Source organism: Heliangelus exortis, chromosome 2 (assembly GCF_036169615.1).
Source record: "Heliangelus exortis chromosome 2, bHelExo1.hap1, whole genome shotgun sequence".
In the NCBI taxonomy this organism is placed as follows: Eukaryota; Metazoa; Chordata; class Aves; order Apodiformes; family Trochilidae; genus Heliangelus; species Heliangelus exortis.
The window spans coordinates 50,811,409-50,826,455 of NC_092423.1; the positions used below are offsets into that span (position 1 = coordinate 50,811,409).

The 15,047-nt window shown below is 40.8% G+C and overlaps 1 protein-coding gene across 2 annotated transcripts in view; it reads left to right on the plus strand.

Moving 5' to 3' along the window:
* LSM5 (LSM5 homolog, U6 small nuclear RNA and mRNA degradation associated) overlaps nt 1-15,047 on the plus strand; it is a 591,871-nt gene that overhangs the window by 523,020 nt on the left and 53,804 nt on the right. The window lies entirely within an intron of this gene.

Below are 15,047 nucleotides of genomic sequence, written 5' to 3' on the forward strand. Positions count from 1 at the left end.
GGCGAACCTCACACTATTTTCAGAAGGATGTGTTAGCGACACAGCAAAAGCAGACCCAAAATATCACAGAAACAGCTGTGTGCTAAATGAAACACAGGTTAGAGGAAGAAAGTAACTTTATAGCTCAATGACATGCCGAATTTTGTGTGGGAAAGGGCCCTGAGGAGACACGCAGGCCACTCTCTGCCCCTCCTGCTCTGGCCTGAGGAGGGGTGCAGGAGCACGGGAAGCTCCTGAAACTGCAAAGAGAAGGACTCCCTAAACATTGCTAAACTTAACTTGTGGCTAATACATAGCACCAGGAATCTCCAGATGTGTCTGCAACCCACACTAGTTCAGCAGCTACCAGGGTCTACATGTCCCCTCGTACCTTAACAGAGTTGAGCTCAGCAGAGCCTCAGCTGCTTTTTATCTGCTCAGAGCTTTTCTCAGTGAGCTACACAAGTGACAAAATAAATGAATGGTTGAGCTAAAAGCCAATTGCCTTTAAACCTCAGTGAGCAAGACTTCTTGATTTTGAGGGGTAAAGAGCAGCTATTTCACAAGGACTCAACTCAAGTACAAATGCTGTGATTGAGCTGGGAATACCTTTTTTTTTTTTTTTTTTTTAAACTGCATGAAAAGTGCAAATTCCACCTGCAAGCTAGAGAGCCCTGGCCAAATGACAGTCTGATCTGTGGTTTGTTAATGACACCTCAGACTCACACTTGAGTATGCAGGTTGACAAAGAGGGGACGGGTCAATTTTTTTCCTAATAATTTGACTAATTTCACAAGTGGGACTTGCTGTAAACAGCCTGTCCTGTCAAGCATTGTAGCTCTTTCAGGACAGCAGCAGCCTAACACCCATCTCTTCTAAATAGTACCAGGCTACCTCAGGCTGCTGGAGGAGGGCTAACAAGTCCCAAAGTTTAGATCAGGTCTAAAAGATCAGCAGGCTTGCGAAGGGAGGGGGCCAGACATGGTATTTATCTCAACCAGCATCCTCTCTAGACACAAATATCAGGCCCAAAATAGAGGCTTTTGAAGCACAAGTCTTGAGCCACTATTCAGGGGGTTTGACTCAGCATTTTCTACCTTTCCTCGGGGTCTGGAACTGTGGAAGGTACAGGCAGCTGTTTGAAAGCATTCCCAGGTGTTCTGCACCAATATAGGAGGGGCTTGGGGAAAGAAGGTAACACGGAAAAACAGCTTTTGGTGGTTTTGGTGTTATTCACCATTAGAGAGTGTTCAGCAAATCATGGAAAGGGTTAGGGTTAAAAAAAAAAAAAAGACACCGAAATAAACTAATATATCACAAGGAGCTATAGGCAAGTAGACACAGAAACAAGGGATCCTTTGAAGGCTGGGGCAGATGCAGCTGAGCAGCCTCCCCCACTGAGCAGTGGCAGCAAGCTTCTCTACCAAGTTTTTCTGTAAGCAGAGACTGCAGGAGGCTGCAAAGTTAGCCCAGCACCTGGGAGCAGCATTGCTGCACCCGGGAAGGGTGAATTTCCCCGAGTTGGGAGCAAAGAGAGGAGGCAGATGCAAGTCCTACACCAAGGGAAGGAAATGCCTGCATAATACACTCAGCAAGCATGTGAGGAGTGGTTAAGACTTCAGGCTTTACAATCTGGGGTTCTCCAGTTTTGTGGCCCTATATTGACTCAATAACTCATAGGCCAGTTGCATTTTCCCCTTCTGGCAGCAGAAGCAAAGAGAAAGGGGTGTGGGGGGGAGGGGAAGATTCCTGCCAGTTCAGATCTTTCTTGCTCACTCCACGACAGATGGGGAGGCAATTCACAGCCAGATTCCCCCTCTGGTAGCTCAAGGCAGGCACCACACTTGCTAAGGGCATTGCAAATTGGAAAGCCAGTCCAGAATAAATAATGGAGCAAGTCACAGAAAAATATTGAGACAGCATGAAAAAAACCCTGACATCCCCTGTCTAGGAGGGTATGGATTATTTAGATATGTGGAGGTAGGGGATTCCCTTGAGAACAGGCACTCTCACATACTATGTCCTTGATGAACATGACAAACATTTCTGTGCTCCTTTGCTGGCCAGTCCCAGAACACAAGGTGCTCTGAGTGCCTTGAAAAATGCCTTTGAAGTTGCCTTATTTTAGGGAACAAATCTGAAGAAGTCAAGAAAGTTCCTGGTGCTTTACACTCACAGGAATATAAGCCAGTGGGTTTCTTTACCCATAATCTCCACTTTGTAAAATTTGTCTTCATACAGCAAAACAAAGCTGCTCGTTTCTGCCTGCCTTCTCCTCCTCTTAACTGCTTTCACTTCCTTGAGGACAGAAACATGTAAAATAGCAACTGCTCCAGAAAAATTAGGTGAGAAGTTTCTATTCTCCCCTGTCCTCTAGCACAAGAGTAATGAAGCCTTCTGTCATTTGTAGAGGTGGGAACTGGCAGGAAAAAAGCTATTTCAAATGTGGTTTTGTTACACAGTGGAACTCTTTGCCATTTATTATTTCCCAGAGTATTATTTTAGTGTGATTTTTAAGAATCACTGTATGCTTTTATGGTATCAAAAATACACTAATTATTTAAGAATGGCTGCACTGGTTCAGATTAAACATCCATATAACTTAATACCCTGTTTCCAACATAACGGCATAGAAAAGAGATGTCCAAAGATGTCAGAACAGGGTGAAGAAAATAAATATTGTTTTACTAATAAAAATGCTGGAAAAGAAATTAAACATCATGTTCCAGGACTTCAGCCAGCCCAGCTGAAGGCAGGGATGCGCCTGAATTGGAAAAGGAGTGGGAGGCATGAGAGCGTACTGCAGGGTTTGTACCCTTTCCTCTGCAACACTGGGCTTACCAGTAATCATTGAGAAGGATGCACTCTGAACTCTGCCTCATTAGGAGTAAAATTTAACACCAGTGGCCCCAGCCCCACAGTCCCAGAAATCTCAGTGAGCCTGCACAGAGAGAGGGAGGGGTAACCACTGATCTCAAAGCTCTTTTGAGTTACAGTAGGAATACGATCATTTTAGGGCACATCCTGGCTGTGCTCCCTTTGGGACTGTCTGCATTCTTTCACTTCATAGCTATCTGCACAAAGATTTTCAAAATGTATGGAGATTGCACAGGCACAAATGTGACAGCAGGTTTTTTTTCTATACTAGCAATTCCCTCTCCCGTTTTTACCCCTACTTTACTTTTCTCTTCTCCCCTTTGCCTGTAGGGCTCTCAAATGGCAGCAAATTAAGTGAAATGCCATCAATAAAGATGAATGAAATCCCAGTGAAACACATGGCAGAATCTTTCCTTGCAAAAACAAATAATACTTGCCTAAATTAAAAAGTAGCTGCACTAATTTGTTTTTCAGATTCTGACAAGTCTACGGTTATATTTTATAGTTCTCACCCAAGGTCAAAGCAGGCTAAACCCTGGTACCACAATCCTACAGCTTTTTGATGTACAAGTACGAGAGATGGCACTGCTTTGGGCTGAATTGTCAGGAAAGCAGCTCCCCTTGTAAAATTTCAGCAACTTCCAAATTAAAAGCAAAATCGCATGAACAAACAAACAAACAAACAAAAAAAAAAAACCCACAAAAAAAACAAAAAAACCCACAACCCTCTAATCTGGCTATGGGTCTGACCCAGAGCTGAACCATGGCAGCAGGTTGTGATTTTGCTCTGGAGAGACACAGATCAGCGTGGCAAGCAGCTGGCACTGTGCCACTGCAGAATCTCAAGGGCAGACCTGTCGTGTCTCACTGATACAAATCTCACTACCCTACACAGGGCTGCCAGGCAGAATCGCCCTCCCAAGCCCTCTCCCCACCTCACAATCAGACCTGGGCGAGTCATCTCTCAAAATTCTTGCACGTTATGCCAAGAGGATGGCCTATTTTCCTGAAAAGCCTTCCCCCTTGCCCCAGAGGATGTGGAAGAACAAGCTAGGGAAAGGGAAAAGAAAGCCAAATTCACAGACAAGGAAGCTCTGGAAAAAAGAAATGTTTCTTTTCTCTTTTTTTTTTTTTTCTTTTCTTTCTTTAAGTGCCCACAGTGTCCCTGTGACTCTCAACTGGTTTTGAACTGGCATCACCCACAAAGGTTGTTACAGAGTATGAAAGAGGTTTGTTCCACCTTCTCTCCCAGAAAAACTGTCTTCTCTTGGCTGTTTTCCTTTGTCACTAGCTCCTCAGGCTTCCACCCTTATCCCTGTAACTTTGCTACTTGCACTACTTAATTTTAGGACATTGCATATGTAGAATGCACTACACAGAAAAAAAGATCCAGCTGCAGCTGAAATTCTGGACTATTTTAGTATATATATAAAACAAAACAAAACAAAACAAAACAAAACAAAACAAAACAAAACAAAAAAAAAAAAAAAAAACCACAGAATAACAGAATAGCAACCTTTATGATCTATCATTTTTCTAGGATATTCAGTGTATTCTCATCCCCAGCTCAGTGCAGTGAATATGACTTTTTGATATTCTGTGATAGGGTTTTTTTGTGAGTTGGTTTCTTTTGTTTGTTTGTTTGTTTTTCTGTAGAGCGTTACTAAGCAAGTTTGTGGTTTTTCCTTAGTTTGTTTGATTGGTTTTTGCTTTATTTGTTTGTTGGTTGGTTTTTTTACTGGAGTTGATTAATATTTTAAATAGTATTTTTCAGGCTGAGGAAATTTCCTGGTCTGTAAGTATACTCAAATGTAAAAGGTTATAAATTCAGAAGTCTCTGGACATTGTTTGTGAATGAAACTTATAACAATTAATTGAATTGGAGTCCTTGTATAGATAGAGAATAGAGGCTAAATCAGAGATTAGAACGTAAAATTTGTAGTTGTGAAAGCAGGAATCCAAGGGCTTGGATCTGCTCTTGTTCCATGGGAGTTTAGCAGATACCAGATTGGATTTTAAATCACACGGGAAGCTAAACGTAGCCTTATTCACCACGTTATTTATTTACAGCCATATGAGCAGATGCATAATGCTTAGATGCTACTGGAATGACATTTCTGTTGGGCAGACAGCTTGCAAACAAAGAAACTACAACGGGATCTTTCTCAGAATGAAGGGGAAAGCCCACATGAATACTACTGGATATTTGCTGCACACCAGGCAAAGCACATGTGGGAAAGGAAAAAAGCATTGTCCAGGCACTAAGAAAAGCAGGAGCAGGGCTCTTGTTAATTTTAATAATTAAGCAATTGAGATTCCATCTCCAAATTTTGAGGGGCAGTCTATGTCAGTCACGATACAAAGCCCTTTCCCAGTGGATGTACAAGACAGAGCTGTTCTTGTGCTTGGCATCTTTGTCTTGGTAACAAACATTGTTTTAGAGAATATATTTCCTACAATACATACAATAATAATTTTAATTCACTTCACCCCCAGCAATGTACATACAAAGCCACGCCTATACCCATTGGGATGCAGATTTTGAAGGTCTTTATGACCAAGTGGGGAAATTCATTTATTTGACTGAATAAATGGGGTAATACTAATTTAGATGCTAAAGGGGCACAAAATTTAGGAGTGTGATAAGAGAGTGAGTCCACAGTCACCCAGTATGTTCAACCACTAGTTTCCAGGGATTTGGGTACACAGCCTTTCAGCCCATGTATTCACAGGATCACACAGAATCACATCCTACTCATAGCCATCATGTTCCACCAGCTCCTAAATTCCATATATTCTTACTCCTTCTAAGCACCCAGTTTGTCTCTTATTTGATAAAATAATAGAAGCTTAGCTAAAAGGATAACCCTGTCCCCATGCCTCATCTCCCACTCTCTTTTCAGGAGAGGCTTTGGATAACTAAACTCAAAAATCATAATGACAAATATTGCAACCACAGAAACACAGCCTCAACATAACCAGTGATGCAATGTGCAACAAAATGCCACCAAAAGTATAGCCAGGGCTTTCCCAGTGGATGGAATAATTCAGTGCAGGATGCATCATGATGCCTGGTGGAAATGCAGGGAAGGGTGTACTTGGCTACCACAGCAAGAAGACAACTTCGTGGTCACAACAAATTTAGATAATTACCAGTTCAGAGACAGGTACATAAAACCTGAGCTCAGGTGCCTGTGTACCTGGCCCGGGCAGTGAGGGTGTCCCAGCTACAGCACTGCCTAACCCCATTTTGAACGAGGCAGTTGCTTTGCACAGCAGGTCACCCACCCCATAAGAGTTACTTCAGCCTTCATGCTGGATTAACAGGCACTTCACAACAGCTGAGCCTGCAAAAGATGCCCTAGAGGAGATGTGTTGCTGTACAATACATCCACATCTTACTTAATCACGGGTTCCCCATACCCTCAGGTACTCACACAGATGTCAGGATGTGCTGTAAGATGGTGACTCCACCATGAGTAATGGCCTCTACCACAGGCACAGCCTTATGGAAAAACTCTTCAGTGGTTCATTTAAGCTGTGCCTAGTGGCCTCCATAAGAGACTAACAGTACAAGCTGCCTGAGCACAATATTTCACTGCTACTGTGGTCGTATTACCTACGATCTTTTTCCTAGCCATGCACTGGGATGTGCCCTCCCTTCAAATTCAGTGCTGCTCCAGGCAAAAATTATACTAGTGGCATCAGTATTAATATATTAAATGTGTTATTAAATGTGTTGGTCCATTGACCAAGGCATAAGAGAGAGTATTTTATATGGGACCACAAATATTCCTATCAATCCTAGACTGCAAGCATAACTCACCATCATCCTTTGCCTTCTTACTATCACCAATGATGTCTGGGAAGCAACTCCTCCCCCAAAAAGAATAGGTTATTGTGAAGGAAGAATCACACACTAGAAGAGATAAATCCTGTACTCAGATCAGTGTTACATCCTAGGTCAGGGTTATATCCTCCCCTTCTCTCCTGCAGGTCAGTATGCATGAAGGCAGCAGTATGCAATACAGAGTCTTTGCTTAGTATACCCATTTGACCTGTGATTTACACCAGTACCTGTATCATGTATAAGTAATTTCGTGTCCAAACTGCTGAACTGCTACATAACATTTCACTGTGAAATATCTAGAGAATTATTGAGTAAACTCGGTCTCAAATGATAATCTAGCATTAATTTTTTTTTCAGGAAAAAATCCTCAGATTTGTTCCTAAATGTATTTAAATCTTACCCATGAACATGATGCTGGTTATTAAAAAGTAATTCTGGAGAAATTAGCTTGCAGCTACAAAATTAATATAATTCATTTATTACTTGCAGCCACAAATCAAAATGCTGTTAACACTGCTGCATGCAATTTAATATGCACAGTAAGTTTCCATATGGCTTCAATTTTAGGTTCCCTGGTCACTACAGAGTCTCATTTGTAGAATGGTCTGTAGGCATGTGAAGTTAACTTGTTCTTACTGGCAGAAAAGCTGTTCTAGATCATTTTCACATAGGCACAACTGTCCAAACAAGTCCAAAACCACAAACACCATTCAGGATTATAATATCCTATGTAAGATTGAGAAATAGATACATGTATTCATAGAACATCAGATATAACCAATATTTATAAAAAAGGCATCCATAGTCAGCCTGCTATTATGAATTCAGCCTTCTGACCATGAATGCACATTTTCTAAAAGCACTGATCATCCAGTAATTCTTTCAGTGTCCACAGGACCAAAATGTAACAAGCGGTACAACATCAGCATTGACTACAAAGCTTAAGAACAACAGAAGAGCCTAATTTTTCTCAGTGACATACAGGCTGGCTGAAGCACTGCTAAGTTTTTTCATAACATATCCAGAGTTGTGCATGGACTGTAATTAAGCTCAAGACTCTAAATAAAACCTAAATAAAAGCAGTGGGTTGCACATGCATTTATTTTTCACTAGCCTTGTCACAGAACCTTGTCACGTCTGAATGAGCAACAGGGCTTGTCCAAAGCTGTCTGTTGTGGTGCTTCATCAAGCACTAAGACCAGACTAAACTCCAGGTTCATCATAGTGCATTTATGCCCCTTGATTCAAGTCTAGTTGATTGTTTGCCTGACCGAGAGCAGGAGCACTAAACAGGGCCCTTTCCTGATAAGGGCAGGCAAGGCCCTGAGTGCCTCCATCCCCTCTCCCAGCTCTAGTCACTAGGCTGCAAACCCACACAGGGCAGAGCAATACTCATTCCAGCCCTCTTCCCCCTCCCCCAAATAACCCCACCCAATCAAGTCTCTCTCACAACCAAAGCAAGATATTTCAAAGTACTTCTGTTTTCTTGAAAGTTTTTTGACCAGCTTTGCTCATACAATTATCAAAAGTTGCCAACATGCTTTCTCTGTTGCTTCATAGAGGCAACTGATATCAGCTGAGGCATGGTGGTAGACACCAGGTCAGCAGTGAATAAGGCCAAAATAATAGCCACAGAGGGTTTTTTGGGTGGGGGGTTTTTGTTTGCTCTTTGGGTTTTTTTTGTCATTAACAGCGTTTGAAATTAAACGCTCACCACTTGTTCAATAAGTCAGCAGCTTCTTTGGTTCAGCACTGTTCAGCTCTGACTGGGTTCCAATGGAAAATGGAACTGGAAATATAGCTGGAAAATTACACGAAGCACAGCCCCAGCCATACCCAAACTCAAAATAAGAGGGCATGGGGCCTTTGCAAAAACATCTCCCTTTTGCATTCTGACACCTCAGTACATCAGGAAAGAGCCTGAAAGCCTCTATCAGTGGCATCAACACCCTGCAGAACTAGGAGGTCAAGTTTACCAAATATCCACTGGGCTAGTCAAAAAGAATGAGAAGTCTTGATGACTGCTATTTATCAGAGACACCTTTGAGGCATCATTAGCTGTTGCTTTTTCAGAGTCGTTGATGTCAACCCAGCCCCTCACCTGGAAAACATCTCTGGCAGGTCTCTCCTGGGCATCAGCATGCCATTGCAGCCTGGCTAACCACAGATGGGAAAAACCATCAGAGATCAAAGAATTAACAATTCTGAAGTCCTGGTTCTGAAGAGGTTCAGTGAAACAAGTCTCTGATCTAACCTCTTCTAGGATTTCAGGTTATTTTGACTAATTTCTAGCTGATGCTTTTGGGACAACCCCAGGCTAAATTACTGTGAAAGAAGGGAGACAGATGGAGGGAAGAACAATAGAAGCAAGCAGCCTATTATAACTTAAGCACTACTCTTTCTGGCACTCCTGACATCAATAAGTCCTGTCCACCAGAAGGGCATCATGACGAAAAGCAGGCTCACAGAAATATTTCACTGCATTCACACAATGATTTGCTGAGATGGGAGGGAGCGGGGGAGCTGCCTTCTTTATTTTAGTAACTCTCAACTGTTGGTACAGAGAGTCTCTCTTTGGTGTGTTATGTTCTCATGAGCTGGCAGACCTGTTGGGAATATAATGAGGTCTGTGCATGCACCTCCTGGTGTGATGTTTAAAAACTCCATTTCTAACAACTTATTCCTCAGATGCTCTCCTGATTTTCTTGAGGCATAAGGACCAGTTGACTATGCAAATGAAAGAAGAGAATGTAGGAAATGAGTTAGACACAAAGGGAGTTGCTGGCAAATGCCATTGCTTCCTCGGGGCATAATGGTAAGAGACAGCTGCTACTGCCAGCCCAGAAGCAGTAGCTGAGGGGGTTAGCACAGCTCTGTTGAAAATCTTTAGTCTGATGAATAACTAGGCAGAGGCTCGCTATGCTTACGAGGCAGGACTCCCAAACCAAGATTTCTGATTCTTGTTCTGCTGTTCCCTTTTCCCATCCACTCTAAAGAAACACAGGAGTGATATGGGATAATTTTTGTAGCAGTTTGCAAGCTTATTGTCTGAAAGCCCTTTGTAACAGGAAGAAGCAAGACAATGGACTGCATGTACAGGAGAGGCATTGTCCTTTGCAACTCCTAAAGGTGTTACTGTAAGAATATGGTAAAAATTTTTTGCAACAAAATGTTAAGTTTCTTTTTTGTGTTCTCCTTTATTTTTTTTTTTAATAGGAACCACCTCCATGACCATAGAATAAACCACTGCACAAATATTTAATCACTGTGCGTGATACTACGATTTTATTTTTAATTTTCACTATGGAGCGATTATCTCAAGTAATTATCACAGCAATCGTAACTCTGATACATGTATTTTGTCATTCTGCCCAATAAATGGTAGTAGAGTACTGTAACTGTTGTGAATACATAAATATTTTAGGACTTTGTGCTTCTTAAATTGTTTGGAAATACTTATGATAACCAGTAAATACTGATACTTTCCTTTTGCCTCCAAAAGAACCTGTCATTTGGAAATCTGGCATGATGCTTAGAGTACCACTTTATGGAAAAAATAACACAAATGTTTATTGGTAGTATTAAAGGAAATGCTTGGTGTTTTTCAGCTCTGAACAGAATAGCTGTCTGGAGTGCCACATGTTATGATCACCACAGAAAGGCAGAATAAAAATCCTTCCACAGGGGAACACCTTCACTTCAAACAAGGGAGAAACCAACCCTCCATTATTAAATTATTTCAAAGCAAGCATATCATATTTTTTAAAAAAACCAAAAAAAAAAACCCCAAAAAAACCAAACAACCAACCAATAAATAGATGGATGTTTGTGCCTTTTTCCCAGAAGGATAGGGGCATCTGATACTTTCCAAAACATCCAAAGAGAGCAAGTGGTAAGCAAAAGGCACATTCCTTATTCTTCTGCTCTTTCCTCAGCAGTTCTCAGGAATTGTGATAAATGACAGCTGAGGTTATGTGTGGTCCCCAACAGAAGGCTGGGTCCCTGTGGCAAGATACTACCCTCATTTATACCAACGAAACCCCTTCAAACACATCAGATTTACTCAGGTACTAATAGGGCAAGCATGAAAACTTTGCATCAAACTCAGCCAAAGTTCCACCTACTCCACCCAGCAAGAATTCTCCTTTACTTTTTCCTTTTTCATCTCCCCTAAAAGCACTTCACAGTTTTGAGTTGACACCATTGCTACTGCTATATACATGAGACAAACCAAGACTAAATGTTTGCCCAAAGAAATCACAAAGTGAGAAGTCTGGTGACCTATCTTCTGATTTGAGCTGAACCCAGATTCCTTAAATATGATTTCAGACATATGACTGAGCAACCTTGGCTTAGTGGCTGCCATGCATCAGCTGAGCCCCACTGAAAACAGTTTAAATTAGTGTGTGCTACCATACATTTGCAATAGCTCAGCTGCTACAGAGGAAGCCATTGAGCTGTGGCAACTTGCTCAAGTGTCTGAGACCTCGGTTTAATGCTTTACCCAGTGGCCCAAATGACTGCCCCAATCATGCTCTCTGCCTCCATGCCAATAAACAACTTGAGCCCATCTTTCACAAAGTAAGGGTGTTCCCAAGAAAATAAGCTCAGTACAATTTTCCAGTGAGATGCTTCAGAAGATTTGTTTGGACAAGGAGAGAGCTCTCAGGACCCTGCTATTTCTTCTCTCCCCGACCTAGATCTGGGCAGAGCTTTCTGCAATTCAAATAAACTCTATGGATGATACTAGGATTATCTTCATGTCCTGTTTTTATCTCACATTTCACATACAAATTTTCTTCTTCGGTCCACCAACAAGGATTATGCTGTTCATTTCTCTTACCTTAACAACTGTAATTTCATCTCCCAGTGATCTCCTCAAGACCTACTTCTCCAGTGCACTTCAAGCAACTGCTTTTTCCTAGGAGAGAAAATAGAACATTTTTTAAAAATCAGCCCTATAAACCTATTTTCATTAAATTCTACTGACTCCTCGTTCATTTAAAAACCCAGTTCCAAACAGTCTCTATCCTTCTCTCTACTTCTCTAAACCATCTGTTCATCTATTGTCTACTAGAAATGTAGTGCAGGAAACTTCACTTCAGCTGGTGGTGTGTGAAATGCAAACCCTGATCCTTGAGCCATATCCCTCTTTTTTGGAAAGAGGGCTTCTATTCATTTTTGCTTGCTTCCTTAATCTCTCTTTTGGGGTACTGTAAATGTATCATTTAACTCTATTAAACATATCAGTATTCAGATCACATTAAATTGTTATGCAAAGTTAAGTTAAATTTTATTGTCTTGTATGGATTTCATGTTATTTTGCAATCTGTAATATCTACCAAGAGAAATATCTGTGAAGATAATTAAATTAAATTAAATATAGAGCAAAAGTGAATACCACTATATTTCTGATCCAGCGTAGCTCAGGTTCTCAAGTTTTCTTTGTTAATAGTTTAAACCTTGAGGCAAATGTTACTTCACTATGATGTCTACCGATAAATAAAATTGGAAGAAGCCAAGAATTTTTGGGAATCTATTAAATTGTCATAAGACTTGCAATTTTGCATGAAAGAGCAACTTATAGAGCCAGAAGTTGGAGTGGTTGAGTGCAAGGAAAGCAGTTATTCGCTGATACCACAAACTTACCAAAGCAGATGAAAAAAAAGCCCAAACAGGCAGGTCTTCTCCCATTTGACAATGTCGCTATCATTTCAATAATTAAATATGATTTCTGCTTTGTGCTGCAGCTCAAAAGCATTATCTGAATTACCCCTGAACACACTGTGATGGTTTCCTCATGCTTGTGACTCCTGAGCTTGCAAGAAGCCAAAGTCAGGCTTAGCCTCAGGAGTACCTCCCAGGACTGGGAAGGGAAGGGAAGAGAAGATTGCTGTAGTTGATTTCACCTTGTTGGGCTGAGACCTTACTGATTGCTCAGCACAGGCCCACAGGCTGTGAAATAACAGGACCCTAAAGGAGCCATTGCCACTACCCTTCTTCACATGTTCCCTCAGCTCTCTGAAAGGATGTCTCTTATTTTCTCTATTTATGAGGCAATGCCATGGATTTAAGGCTCAGCCTGTCCATTAGAGCATCATGCAATCTCTCCACTATCCTATGAGAGAGCCAAGAGACAGCTGTAAACCATCTCAAACTGGGCAGCAATGGTCAGGGAAGGGCTGGCCTCAGGCTTGCTTAATACAGCCTCCAAATGGCTTTCCCTGGTGGCAATTTGTTCAGATCATTGGCAGGTTTTAAAGCTGTGTATTCACAGCAAAACCTCTGGGAAAAGACAATGAAAATTTTGTTCTTTGGCACCTTCATGAGGGAATCTGTACTTTAGCTCAATCAGTGGCTACTACAGTGATAGAGAAAATGAGATGCGAATCCCTTTCACTGAGGGGGAAGGGGTATCTCTCCCCAAGTGCTTATACCTAGGTTCTGTGCCAGGAAGCAAACAAACACAAACTAATACATTTTCTACTAAAAAAACCCCAAAAAAAAAAATATTCCCCAAAACTAAGAAGAATAGAATAGCTCAGCACACTGAAACATTGGGGGACACAAAACCAAATGCATCCTATTGCATTTTCCCAGAGCTAGGAAGAAAGTAACTAGTTCATAAATTCCATCAGGAGCTTAGGGATTTTTGATGTAATGAGTTTTACAGTTTCAGAGGAGACTGCTTTGCTAATAATTATGTAACAGTAATTAAATCTGAAAAAGGCTGTACTCTAACTATGTTGATTTATTGCAGCTCCAACAAAGTACTCCTAGAGTGTGCTTTGGAGCGTGCACCTCCTCCCTCCAGTTTTCTTTAAATTCTCACAGAGCACTGGGTCACAGATGGTCTGAGATGCGATATTTTCCCTATTAAATTCCTAATAATCTTTTTCTGAGGCTGAGTCATGGAAGCCTGGGGATTTCTCATTTTAATTAGAAGGTTTAAGGAGCTAACTCTGTTTGAAATTTCCTCCTAGGAGATATGGGTGCAGGTGATCCCATTCAGAAGAATGACACAGTATCAAGGCCAACATCTCATTTCCATATTAGATTACAGCTAGTTTGGCATAACTCCTGATCTGGATGCTGATGATATGCTGCTTGAGCAGGAGGCACAAACTTCTACCATTTGAAAACAGGATTATTTTAGGATTATGTCTGAAGACATTTTAGGCTCTAGCTGAGTATTTCCTACCCTACCTGGATGTTTCTTAACCTAGCACGACGCTCCATCACCCTGTGTACAAACCATTTAGAAATGTGAATTATTTATTAGTCTGATTGACACAATGTCTTTATGATTTGGAAATCAGTGCTGTTAAGGATGCTTTTACAAAGAGATTTACCATAATGTCCAAAGGATTGATGCTCATGGTATTTAAGATGTTACTGTTTCACATGGATTTTGTCTGCAAATATCATAAGTTACACAAACAGAGCATTCACCCAGCAAAATGTTTTATGTACAGCTTTAGCATTCAAAGAGCCTGAAGAGCAATGTCCCACCCCTGCAATCCAAAGGAGGTTATTCTTAGGCACTCATAGCTGAGTTGGATCATTTGTAAGAGTGCCTGTTGTTTAAGAGTTAGTGTACTATTCACATGTCCCTTGATAGTCTATTGTGAAAAAAAACCCTGCTTCTTAGAAGACAGCTGTTGAAGTTTCGTCAGCCTACACTGTACAGCCAATTCCTGTGCTTTAGGAAAATAATGAGCATCTCTTATTCTTTCAGCATGCCATGCAGTTGTCAAGAAGTCAGATGAGACAGTATTTGCCTTTTGTAACACAAGGTAGCTTCTCAGTTTTCAAAAGAGAGAATTGAATGTATTTTGGGAAAATAAAAAAAATTCACCCACTCTAAGCTGCATCACTTAAATATGCTAAAAATAAGATTTTATTGGAAGTAATACTGCAGCATATAGACTTGTCAGTGAGTAGAAGAAATAGCCTTTTCCACATTAAGTCCTGCTGTTTGTTCCATCTCCATGAATGAGTTTTGATGAGTCTAAAGTCTTAACATTGTTATAAATTTTTAAAATACTATGCGTTATTGTTCAAAAGCTTAAGTTGTCATAAATTAAAAGGTTTTATTTCTATTTATAATCCATAGATTTATATATGCAATTTTTACGCTCTGCAATTTTTTTGCCCTTTGTTGCTGAAATGGTCTAAAGATTTGGGATTTAATTCAACAGCAGGTATTTCTCTTATGCGTTGCAGAAACAAAAGGATAAATACAAAAAAAAATAGCGTTTTAGATAGTTTTACAAGAATCAAATCCAGCCTTACTGCCATACCACAGTCTGCAAATACCCCAAAAATAAGGCAACTACCA